The 14,875-nt window shown below is 37.5% G+C and overlaps 1 protein-coding gene and 1 pseudogene across 2 annotated transcripts in view; both read right to left on the reverse strand.

The window, feature by feature from the left end:
- LOC146485100 (protein toll-like) overlaps positions 1 to 91 on the reverse strand; it is a 13,933-nt gene extending 13,842 nt beyond the window's left edge. For both annotated transcript variants that reach the window (XM_085104043.1, XM_085104042.1), the window contains exon 1: positions 1 to 91. This exon is cut by the window's left edge and continues 232 nt beyond it. The gene's annotated coding sequence lies outside the window, so the exon portion shown is untranslated.
- Positions 92 to 4,189: 4,098 nt separating this feature from the next.
- LOC146485101 (protein toll-like) lies at positions 4,190 to 7,792 on the reverse strand (annotated as a pseudogene).
- Positions 7,793 to 14,875: the final 7,083 nt, after the last annotated feature.

Consider the following 14,875-nt stretch of genomic DNA (forward strand, 5'->3'; position numbering starts at 1 on the left):
CTGGAAATAAAGCCCAATATGTTCACACAAGCGGCGCTTGCATCACAACAACCCGGGCTTAGCGGAAGTTTTTGTTAAGACTGGATCGCACAAAGCAGAAAGAACAAGGTCACCACGATATTCTGTCTAAAAATACGTTGAACTTTATGTCAAGAACTCAATTCAATGTAGATTATCTGGAGAAGACATTTTGGTGCCGTGCCGGTATCGAAGAACTTGTTACTATCTGTGACTTGTATGGACGAGTCCCCAAGGCAAGTTGAAACGCAAACAACGAGTAGAAATATACAGCGATATTACAAACCAAAACATCTAATAATAGATTCGTTATCAATCTAAGCTGTCTTATGAGTAACATAGTAAACTTTACAAGAGAAAATGAAAATGATTGCTGGCACGGCTGTAGCAAACAGGTTCAACGGTGTATGAAACACTTTCAAAACTGTTTTTCATGTGAAAACAACTAATCAGAGAAATATCACGGCATTCCACTGCTCGGTTTGCGCGTTTCTCGATCAGTACCAAGTGAAGTTTGATTACGAATATTGAAGTACTCAGATCGGTTGCTTGGGAAGTCGATTATGTTGCTCGCAATTTCCCAAAATAAAAGTTTGTTTTCTCCTATTTCTTCTGGCTTCCTTTAGATTCCCCCCTTCTTTTTAAACTCTCAAACGACATTACACTCCTCATAACGCTTATACGATGAAGTATTCCTTATCTCGTAGCGATGATCCGAGATGATTTAGTTCTCATTTGAAGCAATTTGGCTTATGCACTGAACTGAAAACGACCATCTTTCATTTGTTGTTTAATGTGAGTAACGCTACAAATGTTACAATTGTTCTTTGGTAACACATCCACTATGTGGGTGCTGAGCATATGAATATCAGCTCATGCATAAAAAAAATCACCCTGGACAAGGCAAATACTGTTTTTCCATCTTTTTCTCTCAAGTTTTATATGAGGCTAACTTTCACATAATTTAAGCTGAGAAAAAAGTCCCCAAAGTGCAAAGAAAAGCGAGGATTTGCTCGAAGAGTATGACTGAATGTCAGGAAGTCATTAAAAGCGTTTTGTATGAAATGTCGGATAATAAAATCCCTATGCAAGTAAACGGAATTTCATTGCAGTGTATGTTCAGTGAATTGTAACTATTGATGTAATGGCTTCGCTTTTGCTTCAAGCCGATCAAATACACACGTGTTTAGTTTGCGATATTAGAAACAATTGCGGATAACGTAACATTTCGATAGAATAGCAATCTATTAAACAACTAAAGTTTTATTTCGGGGGAATAACCCTAACAGAAGGGGAAATTAAACAAAAAATGTCAAACTTGGCAGTCACATAAAACTTGAAGACTTTAATTGATTTTTACTTCAAAGGGACGAGCATTTTGGTCACGTGACCTGTACTGAAATGATCATTGATTGTTAAAGATCTTCTAAGCCAAATGGGGTATATAAAATGAAATAGAATTAAATCTCCTTTGGTGTCATACGTTTACATGTCAAGGGATTGAAATGAATTAGCCTTGTTTGCGTGTCCACAACAAAAGACAGTCCTGCAATTAAGGGAAATAGGTCACGTGACATAAGAAATTACTTAATAACTTTTAATAGGAATGACAGATACCACTATACCAGGCTAATTAATAATAAACTTTCATAGTGTAATGGTATGACCCCGAAAAGGTTTGATTATAGTTTGTTTTATATATCCCATTTTACTTTAAAGATTTTAGACGTTAATCATCGTTTAATGGCCAAATTTTAAAGTAAGAATCAGTTAAGGTTATCAAGTTTTATCTGACTGCCAAGTTTAACATTTCTTTGTTTAATCTACGAAATGTTGTGATTGTTTTCTGATTTTATGCAAATTAGGCTTTTGGCCATGCCTTTATTAATATGCCTGAGGTGTGACTAAGACGTTCTCTCTTAAATATGATTAAGGTTAACTATCCAACTGATTTTGTGGAACAAAAGGGGGGCGCACCCCCAGCCGACATAGAAAATAATTTATTCGAGCAAAACTGGTCCATATTTGGACACCAAAGTCCACCCAAAATAATTACCCGTAATCCTTGTTAAGCGAAGAAAAAGCAACCCTCACTATCGAAAAAAGCCTATAAGAATTAATATAATTTTTTACCCATCCAAGAACAAGAATATGCTCTTCTTTGTGTAATAAAACTGGTTTAACCTCTTTTATCCTCTGGTACGTGGATAAGGACGAGATCCCGTCTTGAAGGATCAAAACCACGGTAAGGTACCACAACTAAAAATCTCAGATAGGCTTTTGACAGAGCCAAATCTAAAACCTTTTTATTTTAATCTATTTTTCTTTTCGAGAAACACTGTCGACAAAGAAAGGAACTTGACTGACCATAGATTTCATTGTTTCTTACGTTTAGTAAATTCTGTTGGTATAATTTACACGTTTTTTACATGGTTTTTAAAATATCATCCCGAAAAGCTACTCTGTAAATCGCTATTTACAGTAGATTTACATTTTCTTACGTGACTGTAAATTTCATGTAAATTTTGTTTTACAAAATACAAACATGTAAATTGAAATTTACAAAACATGTAAATTATCATTTACATGTTGTAAATCTTTATTTACAGCCTTTGTAAATTTTCAATTTTTCCAGTGCCTTGTGGCATTGAGCTTGGTACTACTGCAACACTCTTTTCGTCACAATTGACAACAACAATTTCATCTGAACAACGTTTTCGACAAACGCATTCAGCAGGATAGTTTTCTGGTTCCTCCTTATGCATCCACTGATTTTCTCTAACCTCCAGAATCGATTTATTTTGTAGTTTATGTGGCCAACCACATTGCCAGGAAAAAAACTGTAATCTCCATTCTCACTTAACTATATACGGAACCCTCTTTTAATGTTTTTTTATAAAATAGGACATCCCACAGTCACAAGTTAGCGGATTTCCAGTCAACTTAATCTCTAAATTTGGTATTGTGAGAATCGTATCGTTGACATTTTTGACAGTGAACATTAGGTTGTGATGGCGTGATGACCTTATCACGTGACCAGTTGAAAAGCATGTATACAAGAAAACGTGGTTGATACGATGAGTTAGGATACCATTTACGAGTTAGAATTCGACGACAGTTGTATGCAAGAATGCGATAGAGGTGAAACGATTTTTACCAGTACGTTATCGACGAATAAAACGTTTAAGAAAACACTACAAGATTCGATATCCGTTTATTACAGGTATAAATCAAATATTCTCACAAACCCTAACGTCATGATATTGTTGTTTTCCAAATTTAAACGTAGATGGAGCTGATATAGGTGTACTTCCTTTTATTGCTTTGGTAAGACCTTGAAGCCCTTTGATTTGGTTGAATGATAGATCGATTACCTCCATTTTAATGAGGCGAAATATTCAACAGGGAATGGCAGACAAGTGGTTGTTTGGGAGGTGAACCTCCCGCAACGTAGACTGGATTTTCGTCAGTTGCTGTGATCTTATTTCTCTCTAGATGGAGGAATTCTAGCGAACAATCCCTTTGGAATATAATTAAGGTTGTTATCATTCGAGTAAATTCTCTTGACGCTTTTCAAGTCTTCAAATAATTTTGGCCTTAAAAATGATAGGTTGTTTTTTACAAGGAAAATGTATCGCAAAGAGGTTTTAGGTAACGATACCAACTTGGTATCAGACAGGGCAAGCACCTTTAGTCCTTCTAGGTTGCGGAAGCATGATGGTCCAATTGCTTTTAATCCATGTCTTGTAATAAAAAGGAGATGCAAGAATCCGCGAAAAATGTGGGACGATAAATCTTCGAAGCTATTGTAATCTAAACTCAGTGCACGGGGACAAAGGTTTCTTTCGACACTTAGGGGAGTGCCAAACAAAGAAATGAGAGTAGGAGTAATCCAACTCAAGCCATGGAAAAGATCATGTGTGGAGTCATTCCATGGAATTTCCGGGGGAGCTCTTTCACGCTCCTGTCACTCAAAGAAAGTTGTTGCAGATTGGGCATTGTAGTTTTCCAATATGGCGGAATCGTCTTCATCGAGGCACTATAAAGTTTTTAAACAACCATTTTCGGCCAGACAATTTTTGCGTCAGTGAACATACTTGTAATGACTTTATAATTCAAATAGTTTGTACAGGCGGATTAAAAGGATGTTGCTTCACAGTTTGTTCTTTCTTTTATGTTCTTTAATGATACAAAATATAATTGATTCCGAATAGCTAATATTCCAGAAAAAATAACTTTCGTTTAAATTGACGAGGAAAATAATAACCAGCAAACATTGTTTGGTACACAGGCGTCAGTCTGAGCAAAAATTGATACAATTTGAAGCAGAAATCAGAAAAAAATAAAAGAATAAAAGGTCGCTTTCGTCCATTTTCTACAAAGCCCAAGAATGATTGAATTTCTTGAAATTTGCTTACTTCTGAACAAGTGACAACGTATCCGTAGTATTAAAATTCAATCCTTGGTCTTCTAATGTTTGGACAGAGCTATTGTGATTTGTACTAATGCTTTCGATTGATTCTACATTTCCTGCTTCCATTGATTCTCTTGCTCGCTGCTGTGGCATTGCGTAAAACAACTTTTGCCAAAACCACTTGTCACGGTAACTCACATAGGTGTTAGTGCGCATGTACAGCTTTATTTCCTCATCCAACTCAGCCATGTTTACATCATCCAACAGAATAATTATGAGGTAATTCATGCGATCTTCTATCACTTTACGATGAGCAGCGCGAAACTCCAACAAGCACCACTCGCTCCTGGCAAAGCTGGGAGAGTGCACCATCAGCATGCGCTTGCTTTGATCTACACTTTTCAGAATGTTTTCGACGATTGGTGCTCCAGCACGGAAATCGCGGTAGTGAAAGCATAGTTTATAAGGAGGATCGTGGTTCTCCAATCTTTGTTTTAACGTTTCCACGACCCATTGATGATCATTTCCACTGTACGATATAAAAGCATCGTATATCTTGGTTGGATCGGAGTCATCTATGCGATCAAAAGGGTGCCAGTTAAAGTGGGTAAACATGAAGACCTTTATTTCTCCATGGTACTTGCACAGCAGGATCGCAACAATCATTACTAAGAGAAGCAGACCACCAAGAATAGCAGCCAAAATGTTTCCCGTAGGAAAGCTCCTCTCCTCAATATCAAAAAAAGTATCGTTTTTAACAGGCGAACAAATGAACTCATCATCTGACAAAGTGATCATTGGGTGTCCAAGGGTGTGGCCTGAGGTACAAAGCACCTTCTCAACATTGTTTATTTGCCGCTCGTTTCTAAGTAGCCAGTGCTTCATCCATTTAGTCGTGCAGTCGCATTTAAACAAATTTTGATCCAGAGCCAATGTTGTAAAATTCATAGTTTCAACTTCCCTTGGTAGACTTCTCAGTTTATTAGAATCAATCAGCAGAGTGTTGGTATGTTTTAGTTGTTTTAAAGTAGACAGTCGTAGTTCGTCAATTTTGTTGTTTGTCAACTGCAAAACAGTCACATTTATCAAATAAGGATATGGAGGAATGTCTTTGATTTCATTGTTTTTTAAGTTGAGTTCAATCAGACCTTGCGGCATTGAGCTTGGTACTTCTGCGAGACTCTTTCCCTCACAATTGACAACAATAATTTCATCTGAACAACGTTTTCGACAAACGCATTGAGCAGGGCAGTTTTCTGGTTCCTCCTTATGCATCCACTGATTTTCTCTAACCTCCAGAATCGATTTGTTTCGTAGTTCATGTGGCGAACCACATTGCCAGGAATAAACCTGTAGTCGCATTTCTCGATTAAACAGGGTAGACAGCTTAGTTCCCTTTACGAAAATCGACATCACACAGTCACAGGTTAGTGGATTTCCAGTCAACTTAATCTGAATCCTTGGGTAAAAAAAAAAATATTTGCATACTCCAAGGGAGATCCTAACGTCGTGATATTGTTGTTTTCCAAATTTAAACTTACAAGGCGCCGATAATTTTGGTGATGTGTTCTCCCATTTATTGCTTTGATAAGACCTTGAAGCCCTGTGATTCGGTTGAATGATAGATCGATTACCTCTATCTTACTGAGGCGAAATATCCAACTGGGAATGGCAGACAAATGGTTGTTTTTTAGGAGAACCTCTCGCAACGCAGAGTGTCGTGGAAATGGGTTTTCGTCAGTTGATGCGATCTTATTGTTCTCTAGATGGAGCAACTCCAGTGTGTTGAGCGAGCTGAACAATCCCTTTGGAATATAATTAAGGTTGTTATTATTCAAGTGAATTCTCTTGACGTTTTTTAAGCCTTGAAATAGTTTTGGCTTAAGAAATGACAGGTTGTTAAATGCAAGAAAAATGTATCGCAAGGAGGTTAATCCGTGAAACAGAGTTTCAGGTAACGATACCAACTTGTTTAAAGAAAGGTCTACCGTCTCTAGTCCCTCTAAGTTGCGGAAACATGATTGTCCAACTACTTTTAATCCATTTGCTTGAAGATCAAGATAGTGCATGAATCCGCGAAAAATATAAGACGATAAATCTTCGATGTGATTGTAATCCAGACTTAGTGCACGGGGATAAAGGTTTCTTTCGACATTTAGGAGGTTACCAGTCAAAGAAACGAAATTGAGGGTGTTCCATCTCAAGCCATGGAAAAGATCAAGTGTGGAGTTTTTCCATGGAAATTCTGGTGGCTCTTTTACGCCGCTGAAACTCCAAAAAAGTTGTTGCAGATGGGGCATTGTAGTTTTCCAATATGGCGGAATCCTCTTCATTGACATTCCTAATTTAAGTCTTAAAACCGCCATGTTCGGCCAGACAATCTTTGGGTTAGTAAACACACTTGGGATGATCCATGTTCTAAGGTAAGCAATATCTTTAAAGTCGCTTGCAAAACCTTCATTATCTTGAAATGAATCCATTAGTGTACTAACTTCTAAGACTAATGACCACAACTAGGTTGCCTTGGCCCAGACGGCAAGACTTTGCATCGAAATTCTGCATTCCCACCCGATATTCAATTCCAGCAAAAAGTTTTTGTTAACAGCATTGCCTTGATTGTTGAAACTCGGCATTATGGGTGACCAGCATCCAATGAAGACATACAAATCAAAAAAGGTCTCGTTTTTATTAACTCCTGCGACATTAAGAACCTCGCTGATATCAAACGATAATTCAGTCCTTTGACCACCACCCAGGAAACAGGAAACTGATAACGGCGGAATAGCAGTTCCTTGTTTTGTTTCGAATCTGACAGTGTTTTGTCTTCTATAACAGTGTGGTTGGCGTATCCCGCCTTGATGGGTTAAGGGAATTACTGAAAAGATTAATAGCACAAGGAAGGATTCAGCCATCCTCTCAATAAATCCAGTAGCTGTTAAATTCCCAGTTGATTTGGTGTGCTACAGGCTGTGGATTCAAGCAAGATTAGTTTCGATTAATTGTTTGCATTTTTGGCCAACCTAATGATTCGACTGTAGGTATATGCTTTAAAATTAAGAGATTCTTTTACAAAATATGTAAACATTTGAGTCCTCTGTAAAACACTTTATAGTTTTTCCACTACGATTTTTAGAGTGAACAGCGTATTACTATGTTTTATAGAGATGGCTCTTGATTATTTTCGGTGAAAGGTCCTCAAGGCTCTTAAGAGCAAATTAGTGTGTCGGACAACGGGTTGTCGTGATTATGACCTTGTTAAGGCTGAATCTAGGCACTACGAGTTATTTTTACATAAAAGAGCAGAATCCCCGAGTTCACTCAGAAACGTGGACACTCAACTGATAAAGGAATAAACCTTTGGTATTACTGAAATACGGCTTATATAGCTCGTAACAAAGTTGCCTGGACATTTGCTTACTTCCAATACTAAAAATTGCTTGATTTTTCTTTAACGAATCAGAACACAAGTAGACAGACAAATTAACCATTGTAGCGCCAATAGTGGTCAGCATCTGATTATCACGTGACTATTTGCTCTAGGACAAGGTCACGAGAATAAATGAAAGGATCATCAAAGACAAAACGTCTTGAAGTTAAATAGAATTCTCCAATCGAATGCCATAAGAAACATTGGTAACGGGGAGGAGACTGTGTGTTGATCACTGGAGCTTTTAAGATACGTTAGAGCCACTCAGGTTCTGGCGGTTTTACTAGTCAGTCACCCCAAGATAAAAACTAATTAAATGATGAAAATAATAATAATAATAATAATAATAATAATAATAATAATAATAATAAATGATAATAAATGATAATAAATGATAATATTTTTTCGTTGTAAAAAAATATTTCTACAGGGATTATCCAGTTCAGCATAGCTGGTTTTAATGAAGTCCTGTATCATTACGTTAATATAAATGATAAAAGTAGTACACATGTACATTATACACTACATTATACACTAAATAAGTACACTTACATTATACACTAAATGATAGTCTGGCTTTTATGCAGTTGGCGAGGGCAGATACTTAATTAAATTAATAAAAGTCTCCTTACATCCGCTAAGGTTTTCTTCTCGTACAGTACATAAATTGTTGAATTCATATTAGAAGACGGAAAACTCGTCTCGGACGGAATTTCGTCTCACAAACCCGACTAGTGTGAATTTAAAGGACGGTTAACCGTGTTAGTTTTCCGAGAAATGTGAAATTTAGCTTCGACGCCATGTTGGATTTTCTATCCCAGAAGCACTTGGGGGATCTCTCGGTCCAGTCTTAAATCCTAGGACACACAGAAATCCGGTCGCGATTTTCACGTCTAATAGGAATTAAGGACGGATTTTCGTCGCTGACGAGTTTCTCGTCCAACTTTTTCGTCGGTTTGGCCGGGAAAGTTAGACAGATAAATTGAGACAGGAAACTCGTCACATACCGGATTCACATTTGACGAGTTTTCCGTCTTGTGATGAGTTTCCCGTCTCAGACGATTTTCCGTCTCTAATATGAATTCGACTAATGTGCGTATTTTGTCCAATAAACACTCCGACTCGATAAGACGAAGTTACTAGATCACAAACAACTTTCGTTCGCATAACAAAACTTGGTTGTATGAGCCTTTTGACCTGGGGCCGGTTCCTGGAAGGAGGAATAAATTATACCAGGTATAACAGTTATTCCAGGGATAAATCTGCTATTCTAGGAATAACTATACCAGGAATAAAAATGGGTTCCCGGAAGCACTATTTATTCTTGGAATAGTTATTCCAGGGATAAGTTTGCTATTCTAGGAATAAATCTTCCAGCAAAGGGGATTCCCACATGACAAACAGGTTTGGCGGGAAATTGAATGCAACGCGCGCGGGCTGCCTGTGGATAAAGCACTGTGAAGGGAGTGAAGGCCGAAATTTTTCTGTATCTGTGTAAACATGGATCCGGAAGAGGATACCGGAAACAGTGCCAAAAAAGAAAAAGGAAACCAAATTTTACTACCAGAGAGTTGACAATAATTACAGAAAACGTGGAGGCAAATAAAGGCATCTTGCAAAGCAAGTTTACCAACAATGTTACTAATAAAACCAAAACTGAAACATAGAAAGCCATTACAGAGAAGGTTAATGCCGTTGGTGTAGCCAAAAGAACCATCTACGAAGTAAGACAGAAATGGAAAGGGCTCTTCAGCACGGCCAAGACGAGATTGACAGAGTTCTGAGCAGACGGAGCTTTATTTTGCTTTTGTCACTCTATGCTGTTTCTTAAAAGAAACAGCATGGAGTGACAAAAGCAAAATAATTAAAATTAAATAATTAAAATTATCTTTTTGGTGAGCTCACTAAAATACGTGCCTAAGATTTTTAATAATTTATACTTAACATTAAGTAATAAGAACGAAAGCTCGTCGCTTCTCACTCGTTCCGAAAAGATAAGCGCTTTTAAGTTTGCATTTTAATATCAGAAAATCGATCCATATAAACACCTATGACTATAAACAAAAGAGCTGTCCACTCGGTCGTTCAACTGTTCATCTCGTTTCGCGGGTTCGTTCACTCGGTTTTTCGTTCGTTCGTTTTTGCCGGCGAACGCTCGGTGGACCGTTTGTTCGTTAACTCGATCATTCGGCCGTCCGTTCGCCCGTTTGGATGTTCGTTCGCTCGGGCTTCCGTTTGTTCATTCGTTTGCGTTTCTGGTTTGTTCAGTTTGTTCCTCCGCTTGACCAGTTCTTCTAGTTATCCATGGGCATAAACATGTTATAAAGAATAAAATTTAACCATTTAAAAGCAGTACGAAAACATTTACGAAGAAGCCCTCAATTCGAAAAACAACCGTGAAATTGACATTTGGTGCTATTCTTTCGGTCGTGCGGTCGTATCCAATATCTATATGGACAGAGGACTGAAAAATTTAATAAAAAATTTTAATAAAGATGTACACACTAATAGCCCATTTTCAAACTAATTTCAACCGTGCAATTGGTTTCTTATGCTGATCTTTCGGTTATGGGGCTGGGTTGGCTTTCGGTTGTGTGGTTTTTTCATTTTGGCTGGTATACATGGGGTATTTGTCTGATTATTCGGTTAGTCTCTCATTGGCCTTAGTGGTTTCAGCCTTATGTTCACTCCTCTTTTCGTCTGTCTGTCCCTTCCCATATTTCCGTATGGTTCAGTTATCTTCACTAGTTCTACTGGTGACACGGTTTTCTACAAATCAATTAGCTTTCTACATGGGCTTAATCTTAAAAATTTTAAAAGCTGTATTAATACATCAGAAGGTTTCCCTTCGTGTTTTAATATTAAAACTGCAATGCTATAGAGAAAGACTTCATCTTTCTCCACCGATCTGACACACAAACAATGAACATATGTTGACGGCGTACTAGAGCCTGTGATACTGCAGTTATGCATCGTGAGACCGCGGAATTTGGTAGCCCGAATGTATCGCCGATTGCCTCTAGGAAACTTCCAGATGCGAAGAAACGTAAGGCTACAAGAACTTGAACAAGTGGCGAAAGTGCGTGATTACGAGCGGTGTTTCTCGCTACATCATCGGACAACAAATCGGCAAGGTAATTTATGGAGTCTCTACCAAAACGGAATCTTGACTTGACGTCTTTCTCGCTTAAGTATTCATCCAATTGTGCATTAAAAAGCCTAAAACGCCGCGGTCTGGCTCGTCTTGCATCAGCAAGACGACCAAACAACAACATGTCGGCCATCTTGTTTTTGCGGATTTATCCCTGGAATAGCAATTTATTACCACCTCGCGAGGTGTAATAAATTTATCCCAGATTTATTCCCTGAATAGTGCTATTCCTTCTTCCAGGAACAGAATTTATTCCGGGGGAAAAGTTATTCCTGGAATAAGGCACATTTATCCCTGGAATAGAGATATTACACCTTTCAGGAACCGGCCCCTGAACAGCAGAATATTGCAAATGGAAGAGAATTCTTGTCTTGTGGCGCTGGCGTCTATCTAAATGTACCCGAGAATTAAGTGTAAGACGAAAATAATTTAGGGAGGACATTAATTCACAAACTACTTTAATGGATCTATTCTTTTCGAATTTTTAATTCACCTTCAGTATTAGGAGTTACTTATAAGTCTCCTAAAACTGGTGAAAACTTTAATTCTTAGAGAAACTACGAACTCAGGGAAATTATGAACCTCTTTTGAGACTCGACGCCAATCCCTTTTAGGGATTTAAAAATATTCATTGTCCTGACGTCAAATTAATAACTAGCGTTAGGACATTATTATATCATCTCGCTAAATTTCCTTAACCAGTAAAGCCACTATGGTAAATAACAAGTCATAACTCTAATATCGCCTTACCTTGTCCGTGTGAACTGAAGTAACAAAGTTCACTGATCAAAATACGGCAACTGTTGGAGGCACATTCGCTTTATAATTGTAAGCAACTTCCTTTCTCACAGGCCTGCGTTATGATTGGTCACATGGAAAGGAAGCCCTCACAAAATTGTCAACAGGATGACAACATTTGTTATCGCAGAATGTAAGGAAGAACTTTTCGAGTGTCCAAAATAGTGAGTAGAAGTAAAGTCCACCGGATATAAAGTCTAGTGTGTTCACACAAGCGGCGCTTGGATCACGACCACACTGCACAACGGAAGTTTTTATTAAGATTGGATCGAAAACATCATAAAGGACAAGGTCACAACGATATTCTGTCCAAAAATACGTTGAACTTTGTGTCAGGAACTCAATTCAATATTGAATATTTGGAGAAGACATTTTGGTGCCGTGCCGGTAGGGGCACCCAACGGATCGTTTCGGTAAATTATCTGTTCGGAAGGCCCTTAATCCCCTACAATTTTCTAAAGGGAATTTTCTCTTCGAACTTTCCTGGTATGGAAAACTTTTAAGGCCTATTGTTTTCGGATTGATACAAATGTCGTCTCGAGTACCGAAAAAAAGTCAGCTAAAATTTTCGGAAAGGAAATAAGACCTAAGGTTTTCGGGAAATGGACAAATATGCCCTAGTAATTTCGAAAAGACTTAAGTTGCCCTAGAATGACCGAACCGATAAAAATATTATAGCGCGGCCTAAAATGAACCTACAGAGCTTTAAAAGCACTCCAGATAGCCTAAAATAACGTTTCAAAGGATCTGAGAGAAAACTGTCGTTTGGTGTCCCTGTGCCGGTATCGATGAACTTGTTACTAACTGTGACGTATATGAACGAGAGCCAAAGACAAGTCGAAATGCAAACAACGAGCAGAAATATACAGCGATATTACAAACCAAAACATCTAATAATAGATTTATTATCCAACTAAGCTGTCTTATAAGTAACATAGTAAACTGGCACGGCTGTAGCAAACCGGTTCAACGCTGTATGGAAAACTTTCAAAACTGTCTCTCACTCTGAAAACAACAAACCAGAGAAATATGGCGGCATTCTACTACTCGGTTTGTACGTTTCTCGATCAGTACCAAGTGCGGAAGTTGGATTACGAATATTGAAGTACTCAGACTGGTCGGTTGCTTGGGAAGTCGATTATATTGCTCGCAATTTCCCAAAATAAAAGTTTGTTTCTATTCTATTTCCTCTCGCTTCCTTCCTCCCGATTAACCACTTGATATCAATCTCTCAAACGACATTACACCCCTTATGACGCTTATGTGTACAATGAAGTATTCCTTATCTCGTAGCGATGATCCGAGATGATTTAGTCCTCATTTGAAGCAATTTGCCTTATGCACTGAACTGAAAACGACTATTTTTCATTTGTTGTTCATTGTGAGTAACGCTACAAATGTTACAATTGTTCTTTGGTAAGACATCCACTATCTGAGTACAGTGCATATGAATATCAGCTCATGAAAGCAAAATCACCCTGGGATGAGGCAAATACTTTTATTCCTTCTTTTCCTCTCAAGTTTGAAATGAGAAAAAAGTCGCCAAAGTGCAAAGAAAAGCGATAATTTGCTCGAAGATTAATGAAATGTCAGGAAATCATTAAAAACTTTTTGTATCAAAGGCCGGGTAATATTTTAAATCCCTATGCAATTCAATTACACGGAATTTCATTGCTGTGTAATTTCAGTGAATTGTAAATATTGAAGTAATAGCTTCAGGTTTCGCTTTTGCTTCAAGCCGATCAAATACACGTGTGTTTGGTTCGCGATATTAGAAACAATTGTGGATAACGCAACATTTCGATACAATAACTATCTATTTAGCAACTATTTTAAGTTTATTTCGGGGGAATAACCCTAACAGAAGGGGAATTGGGAAAGAAATCGTTCGTTGTTTGGGGGAGGGGCGGGGAGCTAATGTCCTTGTTTTATAGGGAATCGTTGATTTGAATTCTCCACTATTCATTCTCAGGGCCAAAAGCCGAATTTACATAAAAGCATAAAACAATCATAACATTTTGTAAATTAAAAAAGATGTCAATTTTGGCAGTTATATAAAACTTAAGGTGGGGGTACACCTGAAAGCCGTTTTCACGCCGCTTAAAATCGGTCAAATGCAAATATCTTGTTTGCATTTCAAGCAATACAAAAACCCTCCATTCATAACACAAATCAATGATTTGGGGTGTTTTATGAATTTTTGGGTGATTTTTAGGTATATTTGGAAGAAAATAATTTTTCTTGAAGGATTGGTTAAATTAAAAGAAATAAGAAATGTTGAGAATTTAGTGAAGTTTTAAAATTAGAATTTGAAATTAATAATTAATAGACGGATACCAAGTTAGTCCACTAGCAACCTGGTGTGCTCTTGCGTGGGTATCAACTGTCTGTTAGTGTTTCAAAAATCATTTTCTTTCTTCTATCCATTCTTAAAACCTCTTCAAATTTCACTCAAATGCAGGTAGAGCCCCACCTTAAGGACCTTAATTGATATTTGCCTCAGAGTGACGAGCATTTTGGTCAAGTGACCTGGAAATGATCATTGATTGTTAAAGATCTTCTAAGCCAAATGGGGTATATAAAATGGAATAGAATTAAATATCCTTTGGTGTCATACGTTTACATGTCACGGCCTTGATCGCGTGTCCACAACAAAAGACAGTCCTGCAATTAAGGGAAAAGGTCACTTGACATTAGAAATGACTTAATAACTTCTAATAGGGATGACACTGGCAGATACCACTATACTAGGTTAATTGATAATGAACTTTCATGGTGTAATAGTATGACACCCGAAAAGGTTTGACTATAGTTTGTTTTATATCTCTTGTTTTACTTTTAAGATTTCAGACGTTAATCAGCATTATCAAGTTTTATCTGATTGCCAAGTTTGACATTTCTTTGTTTAATTTACAAAATGTTACGACTGTTTTCTGATTTTATGCAAATTAGGCTTTAAGCCATGCCTTAATATGCCTGAGTTCGATGAAGTAGTTGACTAAGACGTTCTCTCTTAAATATGATTAAGGTAAACTATCCAACTGATTTTGTGGAACAAAAGGGGGGC

Source organism: Pavona decussata, unplaced genomic scaffold, assembly GCF_977016875.1.
Source record: "Pavona decussata unplaced genomic scaffold, jaPavDecu1.1 SCAFFOLD_28, whole genome shotgun sequence".
NCBI lineage: Eukaryota > Metazoa > Cnidaria > Anthozoa > Scleractinia > Agariciidae > Pavona > Pavona decussata.